Source organism: Melospiza georgiana, chromosome 8 (assembly GCF_028018845.1).
Source record: "Melospiza georgiana isolate bMelGeo1 chromosome 8, bMelGeo1.pri, whole genome shotgun sequence".
NCBI lineage: Eukaryota > Metazoa > Chordata > Aves > Passeriformes > Passerellidae > Melospiza > Melospiza georgiana.
Window position 1 is genome coordinate 27,309,477 of NC_080437.1, and position 19,942 is coordinate 27,329,418.

Genomic DNA, 19,942 nt, shown 5'->3' on the forward strand with positions numbered 1-19,942 from the left:
GAGCTGCAGCACAGAGATCTGTGCAACTAGAGAGTTAGAGAGTCCACACCACTGACTAACTAGAGTGGCCCACACCACTGAGTCCTCTAGAGGCACCTGGCAGCTCTTTTGAAGGAGGGAGCAAAAGCTCCAGAACTAATGGGAGAAGTCCCTTCCAGGAGAGTTTCTCCTTGATCATGCTTGTAATCCATTTATAGCCTGAATCATCAGTACATGTCAGCTTCATAATCCTTCCGAGACTAAAGTAGAACTCATCTACATGCCCAGGAGAAGAAAACTCACCCTACAATAAACCTGCTGGGATAAGCAACTGCTGCCTCTGAAATTCAAATATCAGGGTGTGTGATCAATGTCACACAGCACCTTAGCACACCTGAGACATCAAGTCTGTCCCCTGCTGCTGCAGACAATGCATTGTATAATGACTTTAATAAACTACAGCTTAAAAGCAGCGAGATTTCCATTCCAAATACCCCCCTTGGAAAAGGCAGTATTTGATTGCTCTAATGGTTAACAACTCTCTTCTGGTTTCCAGCTGAAATTTGTGTGTGGCCAGTTCCTATTCAATCACTCATGTGCCTGCACCTCCTTCTCCAGCTAAGCAGTTGTCTGGGCCAGAGCTCAGAATTCAAGGCAAATCCCAATCCACTGATTTCAAAACCACACCTAAAGTTTCTAATTTATTGGCCTCTTCAGATTCAAGGTTTATTAAAACACAATACAGCTGTAAATTTTTTTCCAAAAGGAAATAAAAATGAGGAGATGAACATGGATGGAACAGCCCTACTAATTCCATGAGTGTTAAACTGAATTAGGCAAATTGGAGAAAGCCAATTGCTCCAGCCTTCATAGCACACTCCACATGTAGTTACACATTCTTCCTGTGCCCAAGGTAAGTTTTAATTTCCAACAGCCACCAGTATTAAAAGTCCTGTATTAAATAACAGATGCTGTGCTACCTCATCCCCTTATTAGTGGCTGGTACCTGCAGGTTCCCGTGGTGCTGGAGCAGTCAGGTGGAGCCATCTCAGTGCTGGGCACACATTTGCAAAGTTAAAACGTGTTCTGCACCCTCTCCATATTCAAATCAGACACCCCATGGCTGGACAGTTTGGTGCCTCAGGCATTTTTTTCTCCAAGGACCTCTCTGGCTCCCAAGGGCCCTTGCTGACTTTGCAGTGATGGTCCTGGAGCTCCTACACTGATGTGGTGGCAGCAGCCGGCCGGGCTGGAGCCTCTCTGGGGCTCCACCAGAAGAGGTCCTGGCACACAGGGTCGTCATGCAGCCCTGCTCCAGCCCTGCTGCTTTCCCCATCACCACAGTCCTCCAGGGGCTCTTTAAAAACAAGCAGTACCCAGAATTAAAAGGTTTTGTCCTCCGAACCTACATGGAGTTAGTTAATGTGTAATTTTGCACCTGAAAACAGCAGTGCTGATTTCAAAGAGACCTTCCAAGACTTTTAAGCATATTTTACAAAGTTTCTTCTTTATCGTGCTTGTAACTCACTCCTAGCCTGGATCATGGGGACTTGTTGAACTTGAGGACTTCTGTGTCTTAGAAATAAATTAAAACATAATTAAAATACAGAGGGATTTATTTGTTTGTTCTGTTTTATTTTTTGTTTTGTTTTTTGCATAAAAAGGAGAACTATCACCCAGTGCTTCCGTGGCTTCAAACGTCTGGTCAGAGCCACACAAATGCAACAAAACCAGCCCTGAAACCGAGAAACCAAGTAACTTTGGGTGGGGAACCAAGAACAGGGATGATTTCAGCCGCAAAGCGGAACAACTACAGAAAGCCAAGAAAACAAAAAACAGGGAGTAAAAAAAAAAAAAAAAAAAAAAAAAAAAAAAAAAAAAAAAGCGAAAGAAAGGACAGTGTTTGCCAATATGACTTTAGATTTTGTGCAGCTTTTTTTAGCCAGGGTTGCTCTCGGCAAAAGAGCTTTCTCCTGAGCAGCACGAGCCATCTGGAGAAGCCGTCTGCCGCCTTTCAGCCCCAACAACTGTTTGAATTTCTCACAATTTCACTTCCAGCCCAGGGTTTAGTTGTTGTTGTTCGTTCAGGGGGCGTGGGCTCTTCATTCATTTTTCCCGCACACACCTCCCCGCGTGCCCCAGCCCCCGGAGCCGCTCTCCGGCCCCTCGGGAGCGATGCTCAGCCCCGCACTGCAGGTACGGCCGGGGCGCGGGGCGGGCCGCAACAATGGAGGGCAGCCGGGGCGGAGGACGCTGGCGGTGCCGCCGCCCCTCGGCCAAGCTGGAAGCCGTGGAAGGGCGAGGGAAGGCGGCCGAGATTCCAACTTGGCCGAGGGGCGGCCGGGGAAGGGCGGCGGGCGAGCCCCCGCGCGCTGCCAGATAGTGATCCTGGGCGGGCGGGCGGGCGCGGGAGGAGGAGCCCAGGTGTCCCTTCCTGCCACATAGTGCGCCGCCCCTTTCCCCGCCCGCCGCCGGTGGTGCTGGCGCTCCCGCCGCCGGGCGCGGGGATGGACTGCAGCACAAAGGCGCGGGCCCGCTGAGGTAACGCTGCCCGGGCTGCGGGCACCGGCGCGGGGGCGGCGGGGCGGCGCGGATCTCCCTTCCCGCCCAGCGCGGGGCCGGGGCCGGCCCGCAGCCGCGCTCGGGGAAGGGGGGCGGCGGCGGCCGGAGGCCCCGAGCGCTCCCCGCGCTGCCGCGGCCGCCCCGGGGCTGCGGGGGGAGCGCGGGGCCGCGGCCGGCGGCGGGATGGGGCGGCGCGGGGGCACGGCGGGGCCGAGGGGGGCTCGCCCGCGGGGCTGCGCCAGCTCTCCGCCCGGGGAGATGCTGCAGTGCTGCCGCTCTGCCTCGGCGCTGGGCTGAGGAGGAGGACGGGGCTTTAAATAATGCGCCTCCGCTCCGAAACTCCGCTAATCAAATAAAACCTTGGGAGTGAGCGTTGTAACCGCGGGCTGTCCTTGCTCCACCGCAAGGCTCCGCGCTCGCTACGCCTCCCGAAAACTTCTTAAAATCCACATGATTTGGGGTTTTTATATTGGCGCGCAGCTCCACCTTGGCCGCGGGTCGCGGTGCGGGGAGCCCGGGGTGCGCTGCCCGGTGCGGGCTCCGGCATTCCGGTCACGGCAGCGCGGAGCCACCGGCGGCACCGGCATCAGCCCGCGCCGCTCGCTGCTGCGGGCTCGCCCTGGCCACCCAGCCCCCTGCCCTGCTCCCAGCTTGGAGTTATCTCCATTCTGTGCCTCTCTTAGGGTGCAGGAAATTCAAGATTGCTGCCTTGAACTTTAGGCTCCAGAAAGGAGGATTTACGATGGGCCTTTTGGGAGTTTGTTCCTCGGTGTTGGTCAGTTTTCATCTCGCATTGAAAAGCTTATTTAGGAATTCAGAGCGGAGTTCTCAGTCGGTGTTCACTGCAGACTTCAGGGCAGACAGTGTGTGCATGGCTGAACGATGGGATTTTGGCAGGGAAGCCTTGGAGTGGCTCTGTAAGGAGGGTAGAGCATGACTCAAAAGCAGCAGCACAGTCGTGAAGGTGGGTTGCCTCTGTTTCTGTCTCAGCATCATTATGTTACAGGCAGGTTGAGCCTGAATCTGCTGGTTTTCATTCACATGTCCTGGACTCGTGTCTGGAGGGTAGTGATGTGATACCAAGTGGAGGGAAAATGTGTAGGCATGTGCCTCATCTGTGTAGTTCCACTATGTGGAGGAGTTTAGTTTAAAAAAAACCAAACAGATAAAATCAATGGCAATGAATATCTGGGCCAAAAAATGAATGGCCAAGGGTTATAAAAGCATGAATGTATGGAATTGCTGAATTGTGTGGGAGAAGTTGCTGCTTAAATGAGCTTTGGTACCAGAGGAATGAAGCTGACAAATGTAACCTCAGCCTTTCAAAGAGCGCTTCGGTGTGCCTGGGGCAGCTGTCTCGCTTACCTTCTGGTCCAGTTGCTGATGACTGGAGTGAAGCACAGGTGTGGCAGAGGCACGGCTGTGATCTGCTGGGAGGGGATGGTGGTGGCTTTTGGGGGGAGTGGTGCAAGACGGGGCAGGTTCTGCCTGTGTCTGCTTTGACAGCAGTTCTGCTGTGAAAAACTCTCTTTTGCCTCCCTGCCAGGGTTTGCCGTGTACCAGGGAGTTCTCAGGGCTGCACACCCGGTCACTCCAGTGGCCTTGCTGGCTGGAAACTGTGTGAACAAATTGTACAAACCTCCTTGGTGGCATCCAGTCCTTGCAGGGAAAGAAAGTGTCAGCCCAGGGGACAGCCTGAGCTCTTGGGCTGTTATCAGACAAGCTCCTCAATGCCGATTTGAGTAAGAAGTGTGTGTATTTCTCAATGAAACAAAATGGTAATTGTGTAACTAATAGAGTATACCAATTTCAAGTTTAGATGTTGTCATGTTAATGCTTTTAGTGTTAGTTGCATTATTTCCCAGAATATATTATTCCTTGAGTTTAATTTTTGCTGGAAGAATGTGAAGTCCCAGGCAGGAAGGGGTGGGCTGCTTAGGGGTTGAGTGTTTAATGACAGAGGTTAGTGCACGATGATGATGATGATTAAGCACGTCCTTAAATCCTGACCAATAGATGGAGTGCTGCTATGCTTTAGGATATCTGGGGATTTAATGGTCTCTTGGTTAAATCAGTCATTATCCTTGACTCTTGCCTGAGGATTGTGGCAGCTGACATTATTTAAGGGAAAGGTGATTTTAGGGTGGTGCATTCAAGCTGCCATGTACCTCGCAATCATCTAACCCAAAGAGAAGGTCCAGGGGATGCCTCTGACCCCGCAGGCTTTGCAGTGCCTGCAGGGAGGTTGGACTGGAGCGATCTGGGGGAACGGGGCAGTTTCACTGCCTTGGCCAGCAAGGTGTACTGCAGCCCTTGCAGCGCCCCTGTGCTGGTTATGAAATGAGCTGGGACAGGGCTGGCTGAGCCCAGCTGGGCTCGGTGGAGCTGTGCTGGAACGGTCCCTGTTGCATGTGATGTTAGAGGTGACATTGCACGCAGGGGCCGCCTGCTTTTGTTCAGCTCCACTTGCTAGAGGCCAAATGACCTGGCATAAGACTCTGTTTGCTGTGAAGATCATGAGAAATTAACATGTAAGAGTGAAAATCGTGAGAAATTAACATGTAAGAGGCGAGAAATGAAAACTTGTTTTAAGAAAGGCCGGCATTAGTTTGTTTCCCTTTGTAAGGGAATGTTTTACGGATCAAGAGCTGAACTGAAAGAAGGCAAAAGGCTGCTGGTTTTTCCCTTGTTGAAATCATCATTGCCAGTTAAAACTGCAGTGCTGTCCTTGCTGTGCTGGGGATGGTGCTGGAATGATAATGCCTAACAAAAACAATTTTAATTTAGGGGAATAACTTGCTTCACTTTGAGATGGTGCATAAAATTGCCTTTTTGCTAGCGCTTTTTAAACTGGACGTGAATTCTAGTTTCTTTAAAAAATGTCCTGTAACTTTAGCAGCCATAGTAACCTCTGGCTATTATTTCCCTTGTAAATCAATTTTGCATTTTCATAGTGCTGCTGCTTCAAAAACCGAGTTGGTCATTGTTTTGGTATTGACTTAGAAGAATGCAATCTATATTTTTTCATGGCATTGCTTCCCCTTACATCACAGGCTTTTCTTCAAGCTATGTTTTGAAATGCCTCTTGCCATATGAGAGATGGTGGTGTGGCTTCTGGTAGGATTCTTGGGGGTTAGTTGTCTTTTGTGCAGTGTTTTTTGGCAGATGATGATGAATAAAAACTACTTGACCCTTGGGGAACAAGCAGTAACTTACTCATTGTGTGTTAATATTAGTTCTGTTTGCCCACAGAGAATACTCTGGTTCTATACTAACTCTGAGTCACTTGACATGTGGGAAAACACTTTTGTTTCTTTTCTGTATTCAAGATAATGCATGTCATTGTACATCATCACAAATGGGATTTTGAGGTATTTCATTTAAAGATACCCTAGCAAGTACATGGCTTTTCTGCAGATAATTTGTGATCCGGATTATTAATTAAGAGAAACAAATTTTAATTGGTTAGATAAGAAAGTATGTTCAGTTATGGCATGCTCTTAATCTGGGCTGGTGGCAGAGGGATGGCAGTTCAAAACTGTAGAGTAAACTGGAAAATGTTGGCTACTAAAAACTTGACATTTTCTACAGATTCATTGAGAAGTTGGATGTGGGAGAAGGCTTGAGAGCATCACACCTCAGTGGGAGGGTGATGGCTCCCGGTGTTTTATTGCCCCCTGGATCTTTACAGTCTGGTGAATGTGATGTAGGAATCTGTTTATTTAGGACTCTGGGAGCATATTAAACATTATCGTTTATTTAGGACTCTGGGAGCATATTAAACCCCGTGTCTTGTGGTGGTAATGTCAATTCCCCTCGACAAGGATGCAATCAGCTGTTACAAAGTGCTAATTAGGGAAATATTCTAATAGCCTCATTCATTGTTCTCGTCTGTTAAACTGTTGTGGTCTTGGCTAGGAAGAAACTCTTTTCTTGCCTTGTATTGTCTGGCATGTTAAAATCCAAGTGACATCAAAGCAGGAGGCAGCTTCATGTGAGTCAGCAGGCTGAGGTGAAATCCGTAAATCACGGGCTGGTGTGAGAGCTGGGGCTTGCTTTGTAGCCCTTCACGTTGTGTTTTCTTGACCCACAGCAGCTGACAGCTGGTAAATCCCTTCTCCCTGTGCAGTTGGAATCTCCTGAAGTTATTCTGCAGCTGAAGTACGTGGCAGCCCTGAGCAGCACGGAGCTGCCAGCAGCACGCTGCTGTTCCCCTTGCTGCCCTGAGCGTTACCTGGCGTTACTGCAGCGCTTCAGCCGGGAGCTGAACTCTGCTCTGCTGGCCAGAGAGGATGCATTGAATTGCTTTGGAAATCTCTGCTTGTTGTCTTCATCTATACCTGTAATGACTGACCTCAAACTTTTTTTTTAATGCATATATTCAAGTGTTAAATGATATGGGATTTTCGTGGTTTTGCTTTTGTTTGAGTTTTTTTTCCCTTGTATCCCTGTGCATATGATCCATTGCTATTACACTAAACACAGCCTAGGTCAGAGGCCAGGTGGACCTGCATATTCTGTTTGCAAGTGCACAGTAAATGTAAGGATACCTGCATGTGTCCTGTGGTAAATACAGTGCAAAATAGGAAAGCTGAATTGATGGGTAAAGCTCACTTAACTATTCAATACAGTCAAAACAAGGAAGGAAAAAATCTAATTATAAATATATATTATATTCCCCCCTACAAATGTAGACCAGCTTTTTTTTTTTTTTTTTGGACAGCTCTAGAAGCCTTGGCAGAATGCTGTGGGAGCAGTTTGGTACTGAGGTTGTCTGTGTGATTAAAATAAATAGTTTCTAGAGCAATGTAAATTATAAATTGGCTGGGTTCAAAGAGATTGCTGGTATTAATGTAAGTCATTTCATATAATCCAGTATCCCAGTACTGTCTTAACAACCCATATGATGTTTTAGTCTTTATGGATGTATATACAAAAAACCTCTGTATTTATAAAGAGCATCACTAAGGCCACAAAGTCAAGTATTTGAAAGCTGGGTAGTGCTCTCCAAAGAAAATATCCTCGATTTAAAAATTAAATTACAGCATTGGAAAGTACACTTAGGAGCCCTGATGTCAGAAAGAGAGAAGTGTTTTGGCTCAGATGCTTCAGATCTAGCAGACACTTAGCAGAGGCAACCTTCAGCCTAACGTGAAAAATTAGGTGAAATTGAAAATAGAATTTTGGGACGGAAACAGTGGACAATACTAGGCAGTGCATCCAGCTCTGTCTAGAACTGAATACAATAACTTGAAAGTACTGACCTCACAAGTACCTCTGTTTTTTTCCTGACTCAGATACGCAACCATTTTTAGGAGTGTTAATGAATTGCATAACAATTTCTCTAGGCTCCTGGTCAATGCTAAAACAGGGGTAAAACACAATTTAAGCAAGCTGCCTTTTAATATTATTTGAACTACACACCAGGCAGCATACCATATTTGCTGTGTGTCCTAAACCACCAAAACCTAACTTAAATTTTTTTTTCTTGGAACATGCAGACTTTATACAGTATTTGAAGGTGTGTCCTGTGGAAGGTCAGATCAAGTTTTCTCAAATTATTATTTTCAGCTGTATTGACTACAGTTCTTTGAAGATGCAGAGATTTAGGGTGTAAGAACTTGTGTATGAATACAATACCTGGCATGCCTATGCTACATTAGCTTGTGTAGCTCTCCTGATACAGCATTGCTGCAATAATAAATTAATACTAGTTCAATATATATTTCTGTTACTGTGTTTAAATTGTGATAGTACCCACAACAAGCTCATCATCCTGTTTCAGATCTTGATTGCAGATGAAGCTTTGCACTAAATACCTGGTTAGGGGATAATTGTCCTCGTAGTGTTCACAGTTAATCTGTACAATTTCTGGCTTTCAGTTGCAACTGTCTTTAAATGCTTAAATATGTCTAAACATATAGGCAAAGGCAAAATGCTTCTGGTAACCCAAATGTTTTTGGACCCAGCCATCAGGGTAGAAGGCAAAGATGTTCATGGTCTTTAATTCACCCACTAAAGAGAAGCTTTTCCCCCCTAGAGCAAACTGTGTCTTTTCAGGCCAAAGTCTTTGTAACTTTCTTATTCCTAAAGTTACTGAGGTTGTAAAAGCACTTGTGGGTATGTGTTAAATTTTTTTCCCCCTTTCCCACCAGTGGGCATAATACTGAATACAAATGAGATTTCTTACTGATGTGCTGATTGGAATGGGTTGGCTGTGCAGAGCTGTTTGTCTTTGACACGTAGCTGACTTGGCATTCAAAGGACACGTGCATGTTCTGTGTTAAATGGCTTAAGGACTGGAGTGACACAGTTGGAGAGCTTGGCAGATACCTCTGTGTGTGCATGATTTGGAACAAAAAACTCCATCTTCCAAGACAAACTGTCCGAAGTGGACCTCACAGTCAAAATTTCATAAATATTTTTATTGCAGAGATTTAATTCTGAGCATCTTAAGAAGAAAAGAGGACTTGCGATGCATGTTTTAATAATGGCTAGTACAATGTTTTGTAGAGCCCAGTATGTCTGTAACCAGCAAAGCTCTCTTTAGGTGTTTTGTTCCTTATCAACCTGATCAAAATTATGGGTCTGTATGGAGCAGGAAAAAAATGCAGAAGAAATTGCAAATACATTGAAATTTATGGTGTTTCAAAATAAATAAATGAAGCCAACACAAAAGCAGAACCCAAACCAAGTGGTCTGGCAGTCAGGTTTCCCCGTCCATTTTTTTGCTCTGTTTCAAACTTTGTTTAAATACTTCTGCAGCATGCAGAGAGATTGAATACATCTGTGTAGTGCTAGCATGAGAGAGTCTGTGCTCAAAAACAGGTTAGTTAAAAAAAAAAAGAAAATCTTGAAATGAATCTAGGTAGCTTCCTAGTTAAAACATATCAAATAACATAAAGTATGTGAACTCAAGACAACTCAGTTTAACTGTATAAAACATTCAAGCTGTAAAGCATCAGGAGGTTTTTTTTATAGGTGCCTGGATAATTTGCCCTGAGGTGGTAGGGGAGCAGATTGGGTTGGTTCCCTTTTTACATCAGATGTTTTCCTGTGAACCAAGAACTTGGGGAGAAACTGAAATACTGCTTCCTCTTTAAAGGGTTGTTGCTGTTTGTGTGTGTTTGCTAAAACTTAGATGTTTTTAAAGATCTGTGCCCCTAGTTTTAACATGTCCTAAGACAGCTCCTGGATAAGGGCTGGATTTCAAAGACTGCTTAGTTCTTCTCAAGCACCACACCATTCAAAATAGAAACTTGCTGTCTGGTCAGCAGGAAGTGTTCTTTTTTCCTTGCCATTCCTAACATGAGTGTTTTATTGCATGTCAATGCTTCTAATCAAATCAAGTGGTACTTAATGTATTGCCTGTGTCCTTCAGAGTATCTTAAGGCCCCAGTTGTCTGGATCGAGGCACTGTCTCTCAAGCAATGGACCCAAAGTGGCCGATGGAGGCTGTCAAGTGTGGTTATTATTTCTTCTGTACCAGAGAGGTGTCATCCAGCAAGGGTGGTCAACACTTCAGCCCAGTGCTTTGGGGAATCTTTGCCTGGATGTGGAGATTTCCAGCTGAGGAGAGGTTTGGCAAACCCACAGGACAGACCTCGGGGTGAGAGGGAGGGAGAGCTCTCAATGGGGATGAGAGGTTGGAGCGCTCAGCTTGGCACACAGGGCCAGCAGGAGCCCGGGCTCCTCCAGTGCTCCCCGTGCCAGCAGCCTCCTCTGCCTGCTCCTTTCCTAGAGCTGCAGGACAGACAGCCTAGGCCACGTGTGTCAGCAGAGCCATGTGTGCATGGTGCCTTTCCAAGGACCTCGAGTGCTGTGTGGCGCTTGCCACCGAGCTTGGGTCAGTGAACTGTTTCACAGGAACCCATACCCCAGACCAAAGTATATTGGTCTTATTGTCCCAATACTTGTCTTAGGAGATTCTGTCTCTCCACTGGAAAAATTATCAGTTTCCTTGTTGAAAAGGGTTGGAATTCTCCCCTTTATGGGAACAATATTTAAAAATTAAAACGAAAAACTCCCACATGTATCGCTTCCTTTCCTATTAATATTAGCTACTATATTGCATAAAACTAATGTATGTGCAATGTTGATTAAAAAGAATTGGCTAATGGTGTGAGTAAGAATAAAAGTTTATTTATAGCCTGGGCTAGCCTTTAACAAGAGAAAATAGCTTGAGGTATAGCATGTAACACTAGTGTCTGGCTACTATCAAACATGCTGCAAATATATAGCAACAGATATTGTGGGCAGTAAATTTATCTTTGTAGTAGAAACCTGATGTTGTTGCTATTCCCAGGGGCTAAGTTGAATTACATTATTACCGAGGCTGAGCTAACAGAGCTTTGCTTATAGCATGCATACAGACAAGGCGGTTCTTCACAGAGAGGTGACCTCTGCTGTATTTTGGTTTCAGATTTCACAGGGACTCATTTCAAAGTTTTTTGCTTCAGTCCACACCCTGCTGGTAGCTAGCTATAAAACTCTCTTTGAAGTAAGTAAAAAAAAAAAAAAAGTCTGTCCTTTATTACTTTAATAAAGTCAGATAAAGGTCATTTGTTTACTCATTTTGTGATATACACTGCTGCCACTGTTCCTTGTCAATACAAGCGATACTTGAAAGATGGAACTAACGCTACAAAATTACTGGCTGCAGTGTGCAAATGCATAGTGTAAGTAATTATCTTTTTTATGGGTCTTTTGTTTATTAGTTAACTTGAAGAATGTGCACGAGCATATATTTGTGCTAGAGAAGCTATTATGGTTGACATGGCATAATGTAGTGTACTCCCTCCAAGGTTATTCCACCCTCTCTCTAAACTTTTTTTGTGTTTCTCTCTCTCTCTCCAAAACCAATTTAAAGAGCCAAATTAAAGCCCTGTAATCCTATTTAAGAGCTCTGTTGAATAAGAAGTCTGCATGTCACTGTTCCAATAAATATAATCACCTCTTTAGCGCAGTCACTCCTCTGTAGGACAGATTTCCATCAGATTGAAATATTTGGGTTGAACATTACAACCAAGCTGAAGGGGATATCTTGCTCTTCCCTCCTGGCCCTGTGGCCCTGCCTCATCCTCTCTTGTGTAAGCCCTGCTGCTTGCTGAACTTGTGCAATTTGCTGTGGATTGCAGCAGAAAAGCTCCTCTCCCCCCTCTGACTGCATCAACTCTCTTTAATAAGCTGAATTAACTCAAGAGAGGGTAGAGTGAGCGCTGGGTGTGTACAAGGTGTCAAAGGCAATGGGGAGGAGCAGGGAAAAGGGGGAGTGAGAAGATGGGGCCCTGTGAGTGCTGGGCTCCAGGTAGATTGCAGCCCCTTGATCCTGGTGTGGTGATGCTCTGCAGCACTGGGAGGTGTCAGTGAGCACTGCAAGCTAGGAGAGCAAGAGTGATCAAATGATTTCTCTGGGCTTTGAGATACAATGCAGCAGGCCCCAGATTGAGGTTCCCCATTACCCGCCCAGTGCTCTCAGTCTGAGGGGGGAGCAGTCATGTTTAAAGGGAGATTCTGGGATAAATGCACTGTTTTGGCAAAACTACATAATTTCAAAAATATGTTAATTAAAATAATCTCTGCATGCTGGGCATATCCCAGCTCTGTGTGGCTGCCAGTGGGTGACAATCCTCTGTGGTGTGCTGCTTTTGAGCACTTGGTGTTGCTTTCCACAGCAGCCTTCCCTTGCCTCCAGAGCCTGCAGTATCCATGCATAGCACAAGATGCACAAATAAATTTTCTATAGTAAAACTCAAAGGTTTGCAGTACTGAGTAGTGCATACCATTGCTGCTCTTACTTCTTCTTTATTTCATAAGTTATATATAAGAAGTAGAGGCTGAATACTGCCATAGGAGGACTTTATTACATCAAGCAGGCCACACTGTCTATATGTATAGAACAAATTCTTTGGTGGGAGGGAAGGGTGGGGCTGCTCTTGGTTCTAGTAATGAACTTCTGCATATGTTTACAAGATAACTTTAAATATAAAGAATTCAGAGTTCCATGGAAGAAAATGTATACAAATATGTTGCTTAGCATATCTCAGTGAGCCGCCCAAAATGCTAATTCTGGCTTGCAGCCTCTTAGGTGCCTTTCACAATGGCATTGCCTCTCTTCTCTTGGATCCAGGTTCTCATCAGTTAAAGAATGTGTAAGAAAACCTGGCAGAAGAATTGTTTTAGGAGTGTAATGCTGAGTCCCTAGCAGCAGAAAGCTCTTTGCTGCTGGAGTTGACTGAAATCGTTCCAGGGCATCTCTGTGCAGGTGGTGGTGATAGAAGCTCTCAGTGTGAGCAGCTGTCCTGCAGATAGCTCTTTATTGTCCCCACTGCCAGGTCCTCCCAGCTCTCTCCTGCACCTCTCCTCTCCTTTTTTCTCTTCTTCTAGCTGCAGAGAAGGATTGTCTTCCAAAATTTGCATTTGCTCTGTTTCGTATGATATGCAGGCTCCAGTGTAGAGACTTAAGGAGTCTTATCAAAGTAATACTGGCTCAGTCAGAGTAAAGATGCTTTAGTTAAATAGACTATGGCTGTGTTTAAAAATAACTGCTCTAGCTGTGTCAGCGTGTTGGACGACCTGATACTGACTTCAACAGAAAGAGCTTCTGAAAATTACTTTGCCTGTTGCAGTATTGCCCCAGTGTGAACTTGGTTTCTGTTGGTAGCATTTCAGTGTTAGATAAACCAAAACAGAGCCCCTGAATTTTACAAGTGAGCAGCCAAATGGCTTCAGAGAGAGCTTGTTGTAGTGGGCACCTTTTGAATGCACAATCAGGAGTTGCAGCAGTATTTTTCTTGTTCACGTTGTGAAAATAGCAGTGCCTGGGTTTTGGGTGCAAACATCACCCTCATTTAAGCTCAGTTAGTTTTGGGTTCTCAGCTGTTTGTAGTAAAAAGGTGGTGTGTGTATTTTCCAGCCCAAGATCTGTGTGTGACTCCATGCTTGCACACATGTAGCCTGTTGCTTTCTTGTCATAGTATGGTGTGTGGAGGGGCTTTCTACTAATTCCTGTGCAATTGTCTCATTTTGCCCCAGCCCTGGTGTGTCTCTGACTTCTGCTGCCTTTCTGAAGACTCATTTAAAGCACTGATGTTCTTAAAAACTCTGGGAGAACTTTTAATGAGAACTTTTTGCAAATGCTTTGTGTATCTGATGTTTATTCTGTGTTTTACAGTTCTTGTCATGTGTGGGTTTTCTGTCCTTTTTTTTTCTTGGCAAGGAAGACAGTATTACATTCTTGTATCAAGAGGAAGAGTATTAAGCCTACTCATAAAAAGAAGATTTATTATCAAATGTAGTTTTTCATTTTGTCCATTGGAAATTATGTTTTTTTTCAACTCTAACCATACCCAGATTACTGGCTTCATTCATGCAGTTGTATCAAGTTTGGATGCTGTCTTTGTTAAATTATGGCTCCTGAGGGTTTTCTGTTACAGAGGTTTCTTCAGTCAGGGGAAATGAGGGTATAATAAAGAGGATTCAAGGACCGGACACAATGATTCCATATAACTGAAACAAACAATGCCAGATTTGGCTGATGTTGGATTTTCCATCAAACTTTTTTATTGGCGTTCATTCATTTTACTTTAAGCAGAGTTTAAAATTGAGGCAGTTTGAGTGCCTGAAGGAACTGAGGGACCAATAGCAGATGATTTGGGCAATACTTTTTTAATCGCTATATCCTATCATTGTGCATTTATTTTGAATTCTGGCTTACTCAGGAAGTTGCCTTGATTCAAATGCCATTAGAGCAGTAAATCCAACAGGAGACATCGAGATTCACTGAAAGATCTATCACTAAAGCCAGTGTAACAGACCTGACTGTGCCTGGGCTTTCTGAAACACTGATTCCAAGCATTGAGCTCGTGCTCAGTGAGAAGCAGTGCTGTTTTCTGGCAGAGTGAGTACCTGACCTTCACTTCTGTAGCCTCTCACTTGCTGCAACGCCCTTAGCTGTTATTGGTAGTATATTTTGTGTTTTACCACACTTATAAAATGTTATTAACTGTAATGCGCTAGAATAGGGATAAAATAATCAGAGTGCGCTTCATGATGCAAGCAAAATTGCTGTGAGATTTTATAAATGAATGACTGCCAGCCAGAAATACAGTGTGAAGCAAGAGCACAGGGTATGCTGGTAGCTCTCTCTCTTTCTCATGTTCAGCACTGCCAGAAGGGGAATGATGCTGAATCTGTTTTTCACTGCCTCTGCTATGCCAGAACATTGGATTTTCGGGGTAGAGAGTGTGCACTACTGCAGTTTTCTGCAGATAGTTCTAAAGGAGAGAGAGGAGGAGAAAAAAGTAGTATTAGTTTGATATTTACAAGCTAAGAGGTACTACATTAAGCTGAAGTTGAAACTGTAGCTGTTGTTTAAATGTATTTTTAATTATTTTAGAATGCTTTGGGGTGTTTTTCCTGTTCATTTCTGTGTCTTTGCTCATTGGTGAAATCGGATGCATTGGTTGATACCCAGTACACAAAACTCTTTCCTCTTCCCATCTTTTTCTGCGTCTGCTCTTCAATGTGCCTTATCCAATTCTTTATTCACAGAAATCTAGGAGAAGCTTTCCTAATGCTCTTTCTCTTATTAGAGAAATAATAATGGCATCAATAATGAACAATGGTTCAATGGCATAACTTTAAGTTCTGTTCCTTCATCTTTTCTGTCTTTAGTGGCTTAGAAGTAAAAATGGTAAAAATGAAAGCCCTTGCAGTGACCTAACGTGTAGCACTTTGGAAGATGAAAACTAAATTCAAAAAGCTGTATGTGATTTGAGATTAGCACTTGCAGTGCATCAGCCCTGTGCATTATTGTCAAATTCATTGGACACACTGTTTTTAGACGTTTTATGCAATATGTGGTAAAGGAGGATTCTGCTTGATGAAAGAAAGAAGGCAAGCTGACAGAAGGAGTAAAACTACATATTGCCCCAAGGATAAAATTTTAGAAATATTTCTCTGGATTCCAGCAATGGGCATTACATAAGAAAGAAAAATGTCTGCCCTGAAGTGCCTAAGTTATTGAAGCATTTGTAAAAACAGGATTTGTCTGTCCAGAAATTTATTCCCATGTCTACTTCTGACCAGAGGTGACACGAGTGTGGATGCTTTGTAAAGTCCCACTCATCTACAGGAACCTGTGGGTTTTGAGGCTGCAAGGTTGTGTAACTCAGTGTGAAAGACATAAAAGGTTGCAGCTGATATCTTCAAATTATTTATTTACCTTGCAGTTGGGTGAAATTAAGTTTCCTGAGAGGTCTGAGTGATGTTATTTACTGTAAAATAATCTGATCTTGTAGTTGTTTGTTCTTTGTGGTGAACTGAGCTAGCACAAATGACCAAAAGTGTGCAATTGCGCAGCTCTCTAATGAGAGGGCTCTCTTTGGTGTATTTGGTAGATCAGCATTGAGGAGTGGTGGCTGTAAAAGCAGAAAGGAGAGCTGTCATCACTGTGAGATGCAGAGACTTCCTTGTAGCATCTTGTGGGGAGGAATTTGCGCTGGACTCAGACCCAGGATGTTCTCTTGAGCCTCAACTCTTTCTTTGGCTCAGTCCTTCAGGGAGCAGAAAGGCAGGAGGTATTCACAGCACTGTTTGTGGCCAGCCAAGGCCTTCCCCTTAATCACATTCCTGCTTTGAATTGCTGTTTGGAGAACACTCTGAGGATGCTGGAAGCCTTAAAACAAGGCAGACTCCAGTCAGGCTTGGCTGGCTAATTGAGGTGCCCCAGCAGAGCAGTGAATAGCACACTGGGGTTGTTATTCCTGCATACAGATTCTTGGTACCAGGGGCCTGGATCTGTGGCTCCTCTCAGCTCTGTGCAAATAACACCCAGATAACAACTCTGTTAATTCTCAGCTCGTTATTCAGATTGCTGTTATATTTAAATATTCTGTCTGCATTTTGGCTCAATCTCTGAGAAGACTTGGGCTGTGAGGTTTTTGTTCTTTAAAACTTCTTAACACAAGCTGTGTAAGTGCTGCAGTATGTTATTTTTCTCCTTTTAAGATCTTTTATCCCATACTGATGTGACAGCTGTTCATGTTCACCCATCTTGGCCACAGTTAAACCCTTCATGTGAAATAGTTGGCAACTAGTAGATGAATGAAGGTTTTGCCATTGATTCATTAATGTGTCCAGAAACCACCTGTAAGGTTTTGGGTTCTCAAGCAATTCCATTTATTTGTCCTGTCTCTGAAGAAAACAAACAAGTACGCACGCATCCTCATTTGTTTCTCCTACCCCCATCCATAGGTAGGCTTCTCAAACTGGGGCTTCTTTTATGTTTAAAGAAAAGACTTTGCTGGCAAGACTCCTGTTATAAATAGCAGGTGAGTGCACCTACACATCAGGGCTCTCTTTTTAAGTGAGGCTGTGGCAGCTGAAGCTGGGGGGTAATTTTTGAATGCTCTGCAGTTAGACTGCATGGTGGGCAGAGCCTCTCACCTGCATCACCCCCACAGACCAAAGCAGCTGGAAACCCTTGGGGCAGAGCAGAGCTGAGCTCAGAGCTCGGGCCCTTCAGCAGCCTCTCACTGAAGGAACCTTTCCTTGAGGAGCAGGAACAAGTGCTCTGCTCACCTCTGGGCTCAGAGTTTATTTATCCACCCTCCCCAGAGCTTCCTCTCTGAGCAAGGTGGAACCACACTTTAAATCATCCTGATTCCCCCACTAAAAACAGTGTTTCTACAGCCATGCATATATATTTAATCCTGCTGAAAATGAGTCTCAAACAGATGTTTAAAGCTCTTGTTAAAGGTCGCTTGGGACATTTTAAATAGTTGTGTAAAATTCCTGTTGTCCTGGCTCCAGAAGCAATGTACCTATTGATTAGAAATTGGCTGGTCATGAGAGGATTTTAAAATTTCACCTTCATTCGCATCATCTGACACAGAATTTCTTAGGTGAAAGTAGGACTTTCCCCTGTTTTGATTTTTATTTTTTGACTTTTTCATTATTTCATAGGACCTTTTTAATACCTTGCTTGGAAAAGATAATCTAGATTAATCAAATATATGAGCTTTAGCAATAAATGTAGGTGCTCCTGCGTGGTGCTGTTCTCTGAAGGAGTTACTTGTCTTTTGATTAGAACTTTAAAAAATAAAAGGGGTTGCTCTCTTTTCAGCTGTTGGTTCTCAGTGATGTCACTGAGAACTAACCCAGTTTTTCAAGTATTTTTGTCCTTCAATAAATTCATTGTTAAGGGAACAGTCTCAGTAGCCACTGAACATTTTGGAGGGTTTTCTACTTTAACTTCATATGCTCATGGATGTGGAGTGAGAGTAATGATTATAAAGAGAGACAATTTTTCTTAAGCATTGGATTCTCTGTTCATATGAGTAAGAACTTGTCTGATCTAGTTCAGGAGTGTGTTTGTTAAGAGGACTGTTCTTAATTAATTCAATACTTGGCTATCAAATATGGTGAAAATCTCTTGAGTTCAGATGTGGAATGATGCAGTCAGTCTTTCTGTACTGTTTCTCTTCTGTTTTGAAAAGAGTTTGAGCTTTATTCTAATTTTCTTGAGGCTCTAGATAGGATTTTATAAACCAGCATGCATGAAAGAGTGGAGTTCTTATTCAGACTTTACTGATTTTGAATTTAAAACTTTTCTGTTGTTTCTGTTCTTTTTCTTGGTTCCTTGGGGTTTTATCAGAATTATAAAACCTTCTATATCCTAAGCAATCCTATAGTACACCAATTAAATCTTTATTTTATATTTTAATTGCCTTAGTGAGAGTTCTCTAAATTTGTAAGAGATTTCAAGGATGATATTATTAATCAAAAACTTTGGTATATTTCAGCTGACTTTTCATTTTCTTTACTTAAAACACTACAAAGAATTGCTTAGAGTGTCTACAGTTTCCACAGCTCTGCAAGCAGAGTTGTAGTAACTATTTTTGCACTTTGAAAATTAAATTACAAGTCAGGTGCAGAGCTAACTAAGTATTATTTGTAGCAAGAAAACCCAGTCTAGACTTGGTTGTAACCTGCATCCTTGCCTTCTCACAGCTGGTAATGCAGTGAGCTGCTGCAGAGCAGAGTTTCCTCAGTACATGATCAGGGTTTTTGGTTTTTTTAAGTGTGTTTGAATTATATTTTGGTGGGTTTGTGAAAGGGGAGGGGATACAACTTTTTTAGTTCTAGGAAACATTTTCTTTTTGAGTTAGGAGACCTAGAGAAAACATAGAAAATGAGTGAAATTCACGTAGAGAGAATTTTTCCTTAAACACTGGGTTCAGGATGTAGGCCACATCTGTAATCATGTTTTTAGAAATGAGTCCATATTAAATGGATTCTCTGCCAACAACATCTGGTTGCACTTTATGTACGTGTTTTCTTTCATAGAGAAAGCAAACCATATGACATAACCCCAGCCAGATAAAATGATTGTTTATAATACTTTGTTTATTTATATAGCACCACAAGATGAAATACATCTTCATCTGAAAAACCTTGCAGCAGATTACCAAGGTGAGCAGATGACATCTGCATTTCCAGATGGCTGGTTTGGGGCACTGTGTTGTGTGGTTTTTAAGCCCTGCTTAAAGGCATATAAAATTAGAGGCTGAATTTGGTAATTGAATGGGGGCTAATAATTCCAGGTGCCTTCATGGGGAATGTCCCACACCCTGTAGAGGGTCTGTGATGCTGGAAGTGCTCCTGATGCATTGCATGGGGTCAGAAGGAGCATTACTGTGCAGTGACAAACCTTCACAGACACAATGCCTTTAGGACTGGTAGTAACCCTCTGGTAGTGGCCGCTGCTCTGAGTAAAATTTGAGAGCAGTGATTTTTATTAAAATGGGCAGCCCTGCAGTTGCTGTGCTGAGCATGAATTGCTCAGACTAATTTCAGTAGGCTGATCTTTACTGGGCTCTTAGAAGTGGTTTCTTTGCTTACAAAACGAGCTGTCTGTGGGACTGGTAGTGGTCCAGCCTGGACTCATCTCTTGGGCTCTGCTTGGAAACAAGCCACAAGATGAGAACTGGAAATACCTTGCAGACATCAGAGGTGTGATATCTTGTATTAAAGAGTGTTGGGCTGTGGTGCCCTGGGAGCAGGGGGAGCTCCCAGTGGGTTTCAGCTGCTGAAATCCCAAACAGCACATCCCCTGAGCACCTGCCTGCCCAGGTATTGGAGGGTGTCACCTGCGTCTTTGTCACATGAAAGTTGAGCCACCTGCAGCTGTAGAAGAAGCTGTGTTTAACTGAGCATGGATGGTACTGTACTCCTGAATCTGAGATATTTGGAAGGAGCAATTTCCACGTAGGCCAGCAATTATTTCAGAAATAGCTTCATGTATCAAAAGCTCGATGGGAGCTTTTCTACCCTGCCAGACTTTGTGTGTCAGTGAGGGACATACTGGGGAGGGAGGCAAATGTCATCTGCTGCAGGG

The 19,942-nt window shown here is 43.8% G+C and overlaps 1 protein-coding gene across 2 annotated transcripts in view; it reads left to right on the forward strand.

Moving 5' to 3' along the window:
• The first annotated feature begins 2,431 nt into the window (after positions 1–2,431).
• The window catches only part of ADD3 (adducin 3), a 92,065-nt gene continuing 74,554 nt past the window's right edge, over positions 2,432–19,942 (forward strand). For both annotated transcript variants that reach the window (XM_058029143.1, XM_058029145.1), the window contains exon 1: positions 2,432–2,520. The gene's annotated coding sequence lies outside the window, so the exon portion shown is untranslated. The remainder of the gene's footprint in view (positions 2,521–19,942) is intronic.